General features: G+C 46.3%; 1 protein-coding gene across 3 annotated transcripts in view; it reads right to left on the bottom strand.

Moving 5' to 3' along the window:
- OPLAH (5-oxoprolinase, ATP-hydrolysing) overlaps positions 1-16,086 on the bottom strand; it is a 443,349-nt gene that overhangs the window by 389,988 nt on the left and 37,275 nt on the right. Inside the window, exon 1 of one of the 3 annotated variants that reach the window (XM_085604550.1) lies at positions 6,279-6,407. The exons of 1 other annotated variant lie outside the window; for it this stretch is intronic. The gene's annotated coding sequence lies outside the window, so the exon portion shown is untranslated. Of the gene's footprint in view, positions 1-6,049; positions 6,166-6,278; positions 6,408-16,086 lie in introns of those variants that run through there. One more of the 3 variants, XM_085604552.1, reaches the window with a different exon arrangement.

Raw genomic sequence — 16,086 nt, 5'->3', positions numbered from 1 at the left:
CACAAGGTGCGTGTCTCGGCTATGATTACAAGGGAGAGTAGGGTATGCCGGTTTCAATTCTTTCTAAGATGAAGCAGCATCACTGTTGATGCCACTTAGACCTCAGTCTCTTGTTTTTAGTGCTTGGGTGGCTTTCCGGGTTTGAGGGAGGGCGCTCTGAGCGCGTAGCTTTGGTTGGTGGGCGCTATTCAAAATGAACAAATGAGTGGCTTATCCGGTGCTTAATTTGAGCTTGTGGTTTCTGGTGCTCGGCGCCGGCACTTATGACAGTCTGCCACATGGTGGCACTGTTTATCTACTTTGGAGATTGGATTGGATTGGATGTGCATTTGTAGAGCGCGAATTGCTGCCCGGAGGCGTCCAAGCGCTGGGAATACCATGGATCCGCACAGTGGCCCAGGAGGGGAGAGAATGGGGGTTAATTAGACTGGATGAAATAAAAAGGTTTTCAGCTGTTTGCGGAAGGCCGTGAGATTGGGGTTGGCTCTGAGATGCAACGGGAGGGCGTTCCAGGCCTTGGCAGCATTATAAGAAAATGCCCTACCTCCGGATCTGGATCTTTTAATTCTGGGAGCCATTGCAAGCAAAGTCTGACTAGAGCGTAGGCTTCTGTTGGGCATGTAGTGGGTAATTAGGTCCTGCGTAATCCTGGGGCCAGTGTTCCAGAAGGCCTGGTGTGCTATGCACATAGCTTTAAACATAACTCTCTGGCGCACCGGTAGCCAGTGAAGGGTTACCAGTCCGGCCCTCACTGACTGTCTGCGGGGGAGGTCGAGTAAAATGCGTGCTGCGCAGTTCTGGACTGTCTGAAGCCTTCTCAGAGTGGATTCAGGAGCACCAAGATAGAGTGCGTTATTAAAATCAAGGCGTGACTGAATTAGACCTTGTACGGCTGCTTGTTAGGCTTCCAGGGGGAGGAGAGGGAGAATTTTCTTTAGCATCCTCATGATGCCAAAGCATGTGGCTGAGAGTTTTGTGGCTTGTACATTAAAGGACAGAGATCTGTCCAGCCAGACTCCGAGACTCTTGATACTGTTTTTGGGAGTAGGGGGGGAACCCAAACTAGGCGGCCACAGGGAAGCGGGGAGGCTGAGGTCCGAGGGGCCTAGGAGCATAAGCTCAGTTTTGTCCCCATTCAATTTTAAGGACGATAGGGACATCCAGGTCTTCACTTCCTCCAGGCACTCTCTAAGCCCGGCCCGAGCAGGTGGATTGGCTTCCTGCGTCAGGGAGACCACCAGCTGCGTGTCGTCCGCATAGGAGATTGTCTTAATCCCAAATGGGCGGACGACATCAGCCAGTGGCCTCATGTACAGGTTAAAAAGTGCAGGGCTTAGAGAAGAGCCCTGGGGGACTCCGCAATTCAAAGGTCTGCTGGTGGACACAGACTCGCCTTCGAACACACGGAAGGATCTGTCCTCTAAGAAGGCCTGGAACCAAGACCAGGCTTTATCCTTAATCCCGGCCTGGGACATGCGGTACAGCAGAGTGTCATGGCTGACCGTGTCAAAGGCCGCGCTCAGATCAAGGAGAATCACTGCCACTGATCCTCCTTGATCCAGGATTTTTCTGGCTTCCTCGGTAACCATGAGGAGGGCGGTCTCGGTCCCATGTTTTGGTCTAAAGCCCGTCTGGGTGGGGTCCAGTAGGTGGTGATCTTCCAGGAAGTTTATTAGTTGTTGATTTATATATTTCTCCAGGATCTTGCTTGCCCATGGGAGCAGGGATATGGGGCGGTAGTTGCTCAGGTTGGTAGAGTCCAAATTAGGCTTTTTCAATAAGGCTCTGACCATAGCCTGCTTCCATACGGTCGGGACCGTGCCAGAAGAGATGGAGGCATTTAAAACCTCCCTAATAATAGGCAGGGTGGTCTGCGAGGCTGCCATTATTATGTCTGGTGGGGCAGGGTCATCAGGGGATCCGGATTTTACTTTCCGTGCTAAGGGTTCAAGAGTAGCGAGATCCAAAGGGAGGAAGTGAGTCAGCGTGGGTAGATGTTGACTGGAGGGGGGGGCCGCGAGATGGAGAGGGGGGGCTGAGGGAGTAGGGTTTTTCGGGGGAAAGGCAGAGTAGATAGAGCTTATTTTCTGATGCAAAAATTCGGCGACATTATTGCAGTGGGTGGTGGACTTGTCCGCCTGCAGGCTAGGGGGCTGTTTAGTTAGTTTTTTAATAATTTGGAAAATTTCCTTGGGTTTGGATTTAGCAAGCAAAATTTTCTCGGAGAAGTATGAGGCCTGAGCCGCTTTTATCAGCGTTTTATATTCACTGATGGCTTCTCGAGAAAGGGTTTAATTGTCTATAGAGTAATCAGATCGCCAACGTCTTTCCGATTTCCTGCAGAGTCGTTTCTTGTCTCTAAGAGTCTCCGTATACCACGGGGCAGTTTTGTGGGAACGTTTGAGCGTGATTTTCTTTTTGGGAAGAACAACGTCAAGAGATTGAGTGATCCAGTTGACATATGCCTGGTTAGCTAGGCCGGGGTTGTCATTAATCATAGGTGGATTCTCAGCAAGTTTGCTAGTCCAATTATCAACTGCTAGGTGGGACCAGGCTCTCGTGAGTCTCGTGGTAGGTGTTGGTTCAGGGGTTTTAAACGCAGTCCAGTTGATGGGGATCAAGAAATGATCCGTCCAGGGCAGGGGAATAGGTGGACTGGTTAGAAGACCAGGGCAGTTGCTGAAAACCGGGTCCAGCAAATGGCCCTTCACGTGGGTGGGAGAAGTGACCCGTTGGGAAAGTTGCAGAGCTGCTAGATCCTCTGCTAAGGTCACGGCTATGTGGTCTGAAGATGACTCGAAATGAAAATTAAAGTCACCTAGCAGGATGAAGTTGGATGTGGTATTGAGACGTTCAGCCACGCTTGAAGGTAGACTGACGTGGAACTGCTTCGGGGGGCCGGGAGGGCGATAGATAAGAGTGCCAGAAAGGCAACTGTTAGGTGATAATTCAATGTTAAAAGTAAGACTTTCACAGTCCGTGATGGTTTCGGAAACCACTCGGCAGTGAAGTTGTTCTTTATGAATTATCGCCAAGCATCCTCCTCTCCCTTTAGGCCGGTCTTGGCGGGAGATTTGGAAGCCTGGTGGGAGGGCTTCTATGACCGCTGGATCGGCGTCAGGGGATAACCAGGTTTCTGTTAGGAACAGTATGTCTGGTGTGTGTTCCTCTATTAAAAGCGCAATTTCAACCGTATGTTTGGGGAGAGAGCGGCAGTTCAGTAAGAACATGCGGAAGTCGTGTAGCGGTTCAATAATTATTTTGGGTTTGAGGGAGTTATGGCATTTGGGACAGGTAGGCGGCAGAGTGTCAGCTTGATAGCTGTGTCGACTACAGTTGCTGGTGGGTGTCCTGAGACTATGGAGGGTTTCAGCACTGTAGTGTATAGGGTCTGAGGACTGGGATGCAGGGGGACTGGCCCTAGGCCCTGACTCGGGGCGGACGAGCGCAGACGAGCTTGCCTTATGCGAGCCTTCGGCGCGCATTCGTCGCGCCCGCTGCGCTCGTCCGCTACGCTTCCGGTGCATGCACATTATTACAAGGCAGGGAGGGGGTGTGGCCTCGAGGGGGGCGTGTCCCTCACTTCAGCGTGGCCGATGGCGCCTGCCAAGACTCCCGCGAGCTCTCCCTCTCAGCACTAGGTCCGCTGCTGGGGATGCTCCCAGGCAGGAGAAGCAGGAAAAGCAGATGCTGGTCAAGTTTTCAAAGCAAACAATAACAGTTGTTTATTAATTCAATTTACATTAAATATGACTTGTACCTGCCACCAAAATCATTCTCATAGATTTTGGGGCCTGGAATAGTCAGAATTGTCACACTTGTACAAGTGTGATGGTTAGTAGTTTTGTTACTGTGATTGGAAGAACTGACAACGGCAATGGGCGGTGCAAGCAGAGTGGCCCCCTGAAGAGGGCTCTGTCGGTTATTTTTTACAAATTAAGCACTGGGCTTATTCATGGTTCTTATATGTGCACCAATTTCTGGGTCTATTCCACGAACCAACAGGCAAAAGCAAACAAGGAAGATCATCCCACGGGCTACGCTTGTCATCCCACCCTAGTGGATCCACTCGTATGACATGGTGATGGGCCAAGTCCAGTCAACCTGGCTGCCATTTTTTTTGTAGATGTATATAGCGCGAACTCGACCCGAAGATATTGGAGCGCTTTACATGAGCACCAGTTACATTACACAAACGTATGCAGCAGGCACCTCAGAGGGAGATAAATCTTGACCTGTTGTGTGCTGTCATAAACAGGGCTGGCCTCAGTGTTGCTTTTTCCTACGTGTCTGTTGTTTTGCTAGCACTTAAATGAGTATCGTATATGTTCTGTTGGTAAACCACAGCCAGAGTCATTTACGGAGCCTCACCTGCCTCCACCGGTTCTTAATCCCACCTTCCTAACATGTGGGTTGGAGCAGTAAAGTTTCCCATTGTAATTGCCAGGGCACGAGTCGGGGGTACACGCGGGTACATGGCGTCCACCCACTGTTTTCACTGGGTGGACGCCGTCCACCCTCCCAAGCTGTTGGGCCCCACAGAAATATGTTGAACTTGTCGCAATGTCATTTTCCGGGCACCGGTACACGTTCAGCTTCTCCTGCACTTTGTCTGCTTTCCATTCCCTGCAGCAACGTGCAGGCAGGGGGGGTGTTCACCTCCAGCTGTGCTAAAGATAAAGGCAGAAGTTAAGGGGCCATCAGGTCTCCTTTTAATCGAGTATCAGACTGGAGGCAGCCTGGGAACCTCACACTTTCATGCAAATGCAATGGAGAGGAAACAAAAGCACACAGCTTGTTATCTCTTCACAGGTACTTGAGAGATGCATGGTTTTTACTTTGTTTAGTCCCTGTACATAAGTGCATGCACTGTAAGAATGTCAGATGGGTTTGTCTGTCCCAGTATTTACACAAATAATAATTTAGTACTATTTTATTTCTTTTATAGCGCTACTCATCCCAATGTAGAATGTTAGAGCGCTTTATCCATTCAAAATAAATCACGCAAGTGTGCAAATCAATGTACAAGATGTGTTACATGAGACAGTCCGGGTTACAAGATGTAGGAGTCAAATGCCCTTCATAGCTCGCTGTGGTCTACTAGAAGGATTACAATTTGTGAATTGTAAGTAACAAAAAGATCTGTGTTCAAAGCAGTAATCCACTTACCTATCTACATAAAATACAAATCTGTGATCTGCATTTTACATGTGCTTTGCAGGAGACAACTTTTTTGAAAACATATTTTATTGCATTTTCAGTTGCCAAATGTTATATCATACACATATCAGAGCACTATTGCATAATTAAGTGATTATGCTCACAACTTTGTATAAGATGCCCCCAATGCGTGTTGCGGTATCATGAATAACAAACCCGAAGGTAGCAACAAAATAGGGTTCAACAATCCCCAAACGCCCGTCCCCCCTCTGACCCCCCCTCCCACCAAGAACAGTGGATGATTATGTTATGCAGGAGACAACTTAATCTTCTATACTTTGATTCAAATTTGGGACTACACAAAACACAGATCTCTCCAACAAATGCGTTAACCTCCAGAGTTATCTCAGCATTATTATTCCCTGATATTTACAGGGCACCTCTGCAGAAGATGCCTTAACCCCATAAAATATTAAAAAATGCAGACTTTCTAACCAATTAAGCAGAACAGATCTACCACCATGCTTTTCCTTGTTGCCAATTTCTTTGTGGCATTGTTAAAAAAATGTATTAGTTGAGGCCCAGTTTTTGCGTCAGGATTGCGCAACTTTTCTGGCACAACCCCAACTCCAAATCTCATGTTAAATTTCATAATGCACTTAAATTTACTCATTATACACCTGATAAACATACGTGTGAGATCTTGGTATCTGATGTCACTTCTTGTTTTGATACTTCCAGTGAGGTCACTTACTGTGATGCCACGTGGAATGTCACGCGTCGTGGCGTCATGTGCTATGCCAGGACGTCATGATGTCACTTGCATATTGTCTAAGTTGGCAAGTTCCCCCCTCACTTCTTTTTATAGGACTTGTGCCCCCGTAATTACCATTTGTCCCCCAACGGTGCTACCAAGTGAGGCACTACATCCTGTGCCCTCTCGGGGAGATCGCGCAACCCTCTAGCCTTTTCCGAGCTGAGCACCAAACAGCACTTTGATAGGAGGACCACGAGGCTCGCGCATGCGCGCACACCGCCTACAGTGGGCGGAGCCTGTGCAAAGGTACGTTTGAACCGTCACGCGCTGCGCACCCCATCCGACCCTGCAAGTCTCTTACCCGCTGCTGCTCTTCCGCGATCTCTCTCAGTGAAGGACGAAGGTTCCGGGCCATGCGCTCGCGCCCCGGCTAACTGGCCACGCCTACACCGCCACTTCAACCAGTCATAGAAGAGGCGTCTCCTCCAGCTCGGCGTTGATTGGTGGGTTCAGAATGCCTTCTTGCACAGTTTTCTGATGCTGAGTTGGTCTTCAGCTGCATTGGGCTGTTGTGGACGAGATGTGGTCGGACGTAGGGCTTTGTTGGGTATTCCCCGAGTGGAAGGAATGCAGGTGGGAGCCCCTCTGTCTCTATCTGCAGACATGTTTTGGATAATACGTAACAGCTTTCCAAATTGGGTTGTAAGTTCGTGACCACTCCTTCCACGCATCCTCTTAAATGAAAGTTTTTATAGCGCTTACTACACACACCGAATAGTGATGAAGTTAACATTGTACCGAAGAGGAACGCCAGTGCTAAAAATTTCACTGATGAATAGCACAAGGGTGCTTCCACTTAATCTTAAAAGGAATACTAGTACGCAAAATTGCTAGAAAAATAATATAAGTACATCTAATCTCTTGAAAAACCGATAAACGTGTCTTAATTAGTGAAAGCACATCGAATGTGTCTGAAAATGAATACAAGTCCATGTTTTTCCAATCTAAAGAAAGGATGTAACTTATTCTCAGGTTCTCCAGAACGTTGCCTTGGTGAGCAGTTCAGATGCAGGGTCGAATTGGTAAGGCGGGCAGGTCGGGCAATGGCCATGGGGCTGGTAACGAAGTTCCAGCTATGGGTTGCTTTTTTGGCAGCCTGAGGGAGATGGGGGGCGATTTGGGCTGTGTCTGGTGTGTTTAGATGTCACCAGCGGCCCAGTGGGGCCCTGAGTGTCCTTTCTGGAGGCAGATGGGCGTCCATTACCTCCCTTTTATCAACGGGCAGAGGTGTCACTCCCTTGCTCTTGCTGGGCCGGCTAATGTGTGCATACTGAGCAGGGGCAGGGGGCCTGAGCAGAAGTGTCCTCACTTGTTTTCAGGTGTTTATAAAACTTTGCCGAAACAGTGTTTTGCGGAAAGGTAGTATGCAAATGTGGGCCACTTTTTTTTAGCGTACCCAGGCTGTTTTTTTCAACCCAATCCCCAGCTATATTGCTTCAGTACTAACGGAACTGCTTAACCTGTCATTCTGTTCTGGCTTAGTCCCGAAAGAGTGGAAGCACGCCATGGTTATTCTTCTGCTCAAAAAGCCTACCCTAGACCTTTTGCAGCCTGAGAACTTAAGACCTATCACACTACTTCCTTACTTCCCACAAGTAGCGGGGAAATTTGTCAACCAACAAATAAGGCAGTGTGCAGAGGAACACGATCTCCTCCATGAGACACAGTGTGGTTTCAGACCCTTATTTAGCACAGAATCAGCGTTACTCCTAGCTTCAGATTCATTACGCCAATTTGCTGACGATGGTCAAACAGCGGACTTAATCATTCTTGACCTAAGCGCCGCCTTTAACACAGTCTCTCATGGTCTACTTCTTGACAGACTTCACCTTGCAGGTATAGGTGGTCAGGTCCTCGGTTTTCTTTTTTCAACGTCAAACCCACTCCAGCCAACCTCCTTAACACTTCCATTAAGATTCCATAATGTTCCTCAAATCCTTCCCGTAAATCAGGATATCATCCTGGAAGAAGAGTGTATTTTTGACTTCCTCCTGCACCTTCTTCATAATCCTCTGGAAACATGCGGACGCCAAGCCAAAAGGCATCCTCACGAAATGATAAGCTCCCAGAGGTGTTACAAAGGAGGTTAAGTGCCTAGACTCCTCGTGTAATTTTTCCAGATGATAGGCAGATGGAAGATCCACCACGCCAAAAGCATGGCCTGAGCCTCAGAAATATTTGGAAGCGGCTGGCGATCAAACCATATATGTTTGTTAAGATCGTGAAGATCAACACACATACAAATGTGTTTCCCTCCATCCTTAGGCACCAAAACAACCGGAGCAAGCCACTCAGAAGATTCAATCTCCTCAGTTATCTCATCTTTCATCAATCTGTCAATTTCAAGTTTCAAAGGCTCAAGCATTAGGGACCTTCCTCACTTCAGGAACACATGGAACTGCGTTTTCCGTCAAAATGATCTTGTATTTGAAGTTCTTAAGGAGGCCCAACTTAGTATTAAACACTTCGGGAAACTTCAAAACAATGTCTTTATTGCCCTGTTCCAGCGACACCGACATAACCAGATGTGCAGCATTGGGTTTAAGCGTTATTCCCATGTCACGCTGGTGTTGCCGCTCCAACAAATTGTTCCCATGTTTTGCAATATAAACCTTACCAACAGTTTCTTTATCCACAAAGGAGATCCTTATAACACCATAACCCTACAAATCAATCTTGGACCCCCCATAACTCACAGGGTTAATATCTGACGGAAACAGGCTTACCGCTTCACCACCAAATTCCCAGTCTCAATTCTTATCACCCACCATTGTATATGGTGAACCTGAATCTGCCAACACATCTCTATAATCCAATTTGATTTGATACTCTGGCATCTTGAAAGAACCAACATCCACTACACTCGGATCAGGTTTTATGGTAGGCACCATTTCACTCACATCCTCCGAGAATGAGTCCGACGTCATGCTGAGCCTGACTGACATGCATTGTCAGTTCTCCCTCGGCGTCCCTGAACTTAAGTAAACTGAGAGTTTACTTAAGTTCAGAGACGCCGAGGGAGCTGCGGGCGCAGGCGGCTGGTGGGGCAACGCCCCAGCGCCCTAATGGACGCACCGCCCCTGATAGCACTCCAACACTACATTGATCATCGCCTCAAAAGGCTTCTCCAACATTAGGACTGACATATCAAATACATCGTCTGCATCTCCCTCTGCATTGCCAACGGTAATGGTTTCTAAACTGTCATAAACATTCCCACCCTCCACCCCCAAATAGTGGAGCAACACAGCTTGATTCCTTGCCGCAGAGAACTTCGTCCCTCCAATAGCAAACAAATATGAATTGAAAAGGCTCTTCACCCTTTTCCATGGAATAGTCTGCTCACCCCTATCCGACAAGAAAACTGGGGGACAAGGGATGTTTGTCGAGGTCATGATGACAACAGTTTAATATATGGAAATTTCCAGAGTATAAGTCCAACACTGTGCACAGTAAATATGCCTCACAGAATAAGGACTGTAATCTGGTATGCCTACAGGCGCCTGGAAGACACACACCAAGAAGGCACAAAGATATTGTTGTGCCTTTCATGGTGTTGACAAGGGTCCCAATGCAATGTAAGAGACACACAATTCCCAGGTGTGACAATCACCACACAAGGAACAACACTTGTATAATAAGACACTATGTAAGGCACTCTGCCTCCAAGTGTGCCTATTACCATACATCCATACGGTGCCAATTTACAGTGAGTAGGTACAATTAGGTGTGGCAATCATTGTAGAACCCTTCCTTAAGAACTTGGAACACCAATAATGCCACAATGTTAGAGTTCAATGCTGGAGAAGTATTAACTGACCAACCGAAATGTCCAGACAATATGATCACCTTCGTCAAAGCGCTGCCAATGCAGCACATTCTCCTTATAGACAATGGGAAAGAGCCCAGTCCTTCAATATGGCTGCCAATGCATCGTTTTGTGAAGCTCTTTAGAAGAAATTGAGCTTGGTTCCTCAGCGTGATGTACGTCGCTCGTGTCCACTATTTGCAGACAATTTCTCCTGTATAGAACAGAAATGTGACACAGATATTCCACATCTGCGAGTCTCGAGCCACTTCTACTGCTACACAATAGTTACTCCTGTTTGTGACGGACACGCACCTCAGAGGTCCCATGTTTCCAATTCTAGAGCCGTTCCTGCTGCCATGCAAGAGCTACAGCTACCATTATAAGGTAACACACAGTAGTCCAAAAAAATCACAGTAGCCACTGACAAGTCCGGGGGTAAACCGCAGAAGTGCCAGAATTGTGGGGGTAAATCGTCTGTAAAAGCCAATAAACTAGTCTTACCCAGCACGGTAAGTTCGGTATGTGCAATGGGTTCAGGAGAGGTTGGTGCCAAAGGATGCCTGTCTCCGCTCAGGCACACATCGCCAGTATTACGATCGGGTAATAATCCACAAGTCCTGTCCAGGGTGGAAGAAGATCTTTATTCCAATTAGGCACCAACCACGGAAAGCAGCCTCACCCTCCAGGTCTCCTGCTCCAACTGTCACCTTAGAAACCTTACATGTAGTCATTCCAAGATGACCTATGATAGTTGGAATCCCCACCCTTTAAGATTCCATGTCCATTACTACAGAAACGCTCCTCAAAATAGCTCATTACTGGTATTATACTGCTGCACGAACAGATCAGTGGAAACGGGATGGGGACGCACACTGCTGGAGGGATGGAGTCCTCAACTCCACTTACCAAATGTACAAAACTCATCTTTCCAAATTCTCAAGATACATACTACTGGGCCTCCCAAATGCACTGACATATCCCTTGAAATCAACGCGGGGCGAGCCATCACTCTAGCCTTATGCACTGCCAAGCAAGGTTTGCTGTCCCACTGGGGTACTACCAAAATACCCACTCACATATATTGGCGTTATAAAATCTGGGATCTCCTAAGTATGGAAAAGCTAATGGCTTCAATAGTGCACAAATTGCCCCAATCTGATAAGACGTGGGGACCTTGGCTACAGTTCCTGTCACGAGAGTTTCTAGAGTTGACATCCCATGTCTATCTACCCATTCTACACCTCATGCCCACTGATCAACTCAGCGACTGAATCACCCTGGCACTGACATTTCATCCATTATCACTATATGTGTAGGCGGCACAATTTGTCCATCCCTTGAAGTCCACATCACAACTAAATAGATAATCTATCCTCCCCTTACCCTAAGTATCCTTTACTCTTTGCCTATCCCTTTCTAGTTCCTCTCCTCCTTAACTGCAGTTCCTCACTGGCCGGTGGATTTAGGTGAGTTTTTTTTGTGTATTGTTCACTTAATTATTGAAACCAATAAAAATATTTAAACCTAAAGAAAGGACGTAACATAGTTGCCTAAAAATTATTTTAATGTTTTCATTTGCATTGAAAGTTGTTGAATACATGTGTTTAAGAGGATGATCTTAGAAATATATTTTTGGAAGGTGAAGCTAGTTTGTGAAAAGGGTGGCGGTATTGATGGCATATTACTTTTTAAGTATTTTGAGAACAAGACTTATGCACTGAGAGGGATGCTAGCCCACCACAAGTAATAAAGGCACTAACCTGTTAGGTGCTGGCAAAGGTTGTAGCAATTTAAACCAGAGCTCAACCCCTGGTGACCATGGCACACAACAGACTGGCTTAACTTACAGAAAATGTGTCAATAATTTAGAAGTACCAAAACAATAAAAAAGTTAGAGACAACACATTAAAATCCCACTCCAATTTATAAAAGTTAAAGAAAATGTAATAAATAAAATTACAAAAATCTAATAAGGGGAATCAGAGATATGAAATGTTAAAAATTTCTAAGAAAAGCATCAAGAAAACGTAAACTGCCAATCAGAAATCACTGTTTGTGAGTAACTGGGACCTAGGTGTGATTACTGTCCAACCACGATGGAGCTTGGCTCTGGTACTTTTAAACAGGTTCGTCCTGGTCAAAGATTTTACTTTAGGACTTGGACTCTTTCAGAGCTCAGAATCCTCCTGCGGGGCAAGAATGAAGACTGCAGCTGATGATGAGTTCCACAAGGCCGGATACCTTGTTGCTGAGGGCCTGGTTTGCTGCTGCAGAGAAGCTCCAAGCAGGAGAACACTGTTTCTTTATCCCAGCGAAGACTCGTCTTGTCTGGATGGGCTCAGGTAGTTGGTCCCAGTCCTCAGTCGCTAGAAGTCACAGTTTTTCAAAGTCCCATAACTTTTCAGAGATTGGAGTAGAAGTCAAGTTAGACACAGCCAAGGGTCCCAGGACCTCAGGGACAGCATATACGGCTAAGCACTTACTCAACCAGACTCCACCAGGAGTGTTCAGTCGAAGTCCGGTTGCAACTGGTCAGGTGAGTAAATCAGGAAAAAGGCCTCTTGCAGCATGCTGTGTTTCTGTAGATACAGAGGAGGTCAGCCAATTGACCTTTGCATTCCACTTCTTTGTCCTGGGTACAAGTGAGAGCAGATCCAGTCCTTCAGGCCTCCTCACAGGATTCAAGCAGGAGGTACAGGCCTCCTCTGTTCGGGTCCAGAGAGAGTTCTGAGGAGGGTCCTTTGGGGTACCACATATATGGTTGGCACTAGCTAGTGGGCAGGAGTATTCCTGGCTCCTTTCTAATCAATGATGGTGTTCTATTTCTGGGGGTGGGGGGCTACCCTTTTCAACAGTTCCTGTTTACCCTACTGCAAACAATCCCCCAATGCAACTTACTCCTAAATTCCAAGAAGGGGAAACCCTTTCTCCCATTTGTAGTGCCTGTGTGCCTGCCAGAGGTGTACCCGGGTAAATGTGTAGCCCCTTCTTTTGTGCTCACTCAAACTGGTTCTGGGGGTAATTCCCTCCACACCTCCCCAACTGGGTTTGGAGCCAGCCTGCCTGAGGGAACAAAGTCCACCTTCCCCAGGTCTCACCTTACATTTACTTGTGAAAGGGCAGACCCTTTACAAGTTAATACAGTTCCTGTGTCCACCCTAACCGGTCTTCTTGCAAGGCACAGAAAAACAAACCACTACATCCAGGCCTTTGTTTCACACTTTGTTAAGGTCAATCACTGGCTGGGTAGCCGCTAGTAAGTTAAAACAAATTACCCTCAAAGAGCTTTAAGTAGCGAAAAGGTAACTTTATTAAAAAATTTACTTTTCCTAAATATTTATTAAACATTTAACTTTACTAGAAAATTGGATTTTTGATACATTTTGAAAATAGAGGTTGAATAATTTTCTAACTGGTCCCAAACCCAAGATAGCAGAATTAATGTTGTAATCTGTACTGTAGTTTCCCTCATAGGACATCCAGAATCTTCCAAAAAGAAAATAGCTTTTAGTGTTGCAGGGTTTCTGCTCAGAAACAAAACTATGCTTGGGATCATAGAACATCGGCGTGTAGGGACTGAGCCACCATACCACCTCAGTACCCATGAACCCGAATCCAACTAGCTATAGTGCCTCACTTGCTTTCCTAACCTTACCAGAGGAACAAGTGAATTCGCCTCCCAGAACACAACACCCTCGACCTTCTCAGTGATCGCGGTAAGAGGAACCACCCATTTACTCTATCATTCGTACTCGTCCACAGCAAAATAAACAAGAGAAAAGAAGGAAATTTAGAATATTTATTCAGAGTATTGTGTCCTAAAATGCAGTATTTCTGCCACCATTAGAAAGTAAATGCATACTAAAAATACTGTTAGCATGGCCAATAAACCATATATCATAAAAAGCCCTGTAATGTTATAAGACAGAATATCCTAAACCCCGTCCCTTCTACTGAAGCTAGATGATTATATATCAAAGATCTCTGGGATTAGTGGCAGACCCCGTACCTTAGCATCCTGGACTGGACTGTTCCCATGAGGAACAGGGCCAAGACTGATTTGCAAATGGCTGAGTTTGAACTGGGGTGGGGAAGTGAGCTAAAGAACCATGATGGATTCAACCCAGATCTGTGACTGGGGGTGAGTGTCTGAAAAGTTTCAGTGCGCCGTCCATCATCTCCTTGTGTGTGTGCAGTCAGTCAGAATGCAGGGCCTGATGGTGCAAATTAAGTTTCCAGCTTGGCGCTCCTTCTTCTCTCAGTTTCAAACAGCATAGCTGAGAGGCTCTGCCCCTCTCAGATACTTATTCAGTGTTCTCTGGGGTCAAGCAGGAGGGAACTCATGTCCAATGAGGTGCAGGCCAACACCCCAAAGCATTATCATTTCCTCCAAAGTGTGGAACAATGGTCTCCCAGAAAGCACCATTCTCCAAATTTCAATATGGCTGAAGTCTCAGCAGAGAGGCAAGAGCTAGCTAAACCAACCTCCAGGATGGCTCATTTCCATAGCTCCCCTCCTTCCTACATCTGCAAATTCCTTCCTTAAGCCTACCATCTGGCTGGGTTCAGAGTGGAAAGGGGTAGATGTACCTGGCTGTCTCTGCCTGTCCCCTGCTACCTTTGAAGCTGATGCTGTACGCCCCCTTCCCACTGATCTGGCATTTCTGTGGAGCAGGGTCCTCTTACAAGAGATAGCCTTTTCTCCCTTGGTGCCACCTATCACTTCATCAAAGCAGCCTGGCTAATCCACTTAACTCTGACCAACCAGAGCTGACCACCGGGAGGCCGAATTTTGGTTTACTGAGAGGAAAGTCTTATAACTTCTTTTCCTTACCTTTTAGGATGAATTCAACAACAGCATATTGTTGGATTTTTCAATACCATTCTCCTAAGTCCTTGAATAATATTTTTCGGTTGTCCCTTGCAGTAGTTATGGATTCATAAACTATTGCCATGTTGACCTTTGTGGCTGGGGATCCACAAAGGAGGAAATTAAGAGGAATATTTACAAGCCCCTATAGCCACCATAACATCATTTTTTTGATGTGGTGGTGCTGGGGGCTTTGCCTTATTTGCAAGGTAGCATTAAGCCACTTAACGTGGCTGAAAGCTGCCTTGTAAATAAGGCCCCCTTTCACACAAAACGCCATGCATGATTGTTTATGTGCAGGAAGGTGTCCTTTCATTGGGCATAAACATTAATTTTAAGAATAATGAGTTGCAACTTCTGTGTGCTGCACAAAGCAGCACACATAGAAGTTAGAAATTGCCATTTAAGATTGCTTCCTGTACATAAACAATCATCCCCCACAACGTAAGCACCCTTACACTAAAGTACAAGGGTGCCTGCATTTATTTATTTATAAAGTTTTATATAGCGCGAACATGACCCTAGAGGGTATCAGAGCCCATTACATTACACCGTTTGGAAACATTAGATGATTGGGGTAATATACATACATTCAATATTCAACAGTCAACACAAAAGAGGTAGACAGTGGTATATAGGATAACATATGTGGCTAACAGTCACGTATGAATTAAAGTCTTAGAATGTGCATTTGTTCATTAAAAGCATTTTTACTTGCGTACATCTGCAGGTAAGGAGTTCCAAATCTTCGGAGCGATCCCCGAGAATGCTCTGCAACCCGTTCTCTTTTTGTGGAAGGATTGTGGTTTCAGTAGTAGTGAACTCGCTCTTCGCGAATGTCTGCAACCTCCCGACCGCTCTAGCTTTTGTGCTAAGTAACTGGGGGTTTTGCTACACAGGGCTTTATGGGTCATGCAGGCGATCTCTAGATGTATTCTTGCCTCGTAGGGTAGCCAGTTCAGATCTTTCAAGGTCCCAGAAATGTGGTTATTTCTTTTTGTTCAAGAGACCAGCCTGGACGCAGCGTTAAGAGATGCCCTCAGCGGGGCCAGCTTGTATTTGGGAAGTCCGAAAAGAGTGGTGCTTCTATAATCCAATCTTGGTAACACTAGGGCTTGTACCGCCATTTTTAAGTCGGCCTGTGGGAGGAAGGATTTAAGTTTCCTTAGGATACTTATCTGATTAGCTCCCTTGGTGGCATTACTGATATACGTCTGAATATTTAAGTGTTTGTCTAAGGTTATGCCCAAGGATTTCGCAGAGTCGATGTTGTGGGGAGCACAGTCAAAGGATGTTAGATGCTTCAGCCACAGGTCTATCTTGGGTGTGTGATTGGAGCGGAAAGATGAGGAGGAATTCCGATTTTTTGGTGTTAAGCATGAGGTGGTTGCTAGTGAGCCAACTTTGAGTATTATGTAGAATAGCGTT

Source organism: Triturus cristatus, chromosome 5_1 (assembly GCF_964204655.1).
Source record: "Triturus cristatus chromosome 5_1, aTriCri1.1, whole genome shotgun sequence".
Classification (NCBI taxonomy): Eukaryota; Metazoa; Chordata; class Amphibia; order Caudata; family Salamandridae; genus Triturus; species Triturus cristatus.
The sequence above is the reverse complement of the archived record's forward strand: the minus strand, read 5'-3'. Positions and strand labels throughout refer to the sequence as shown.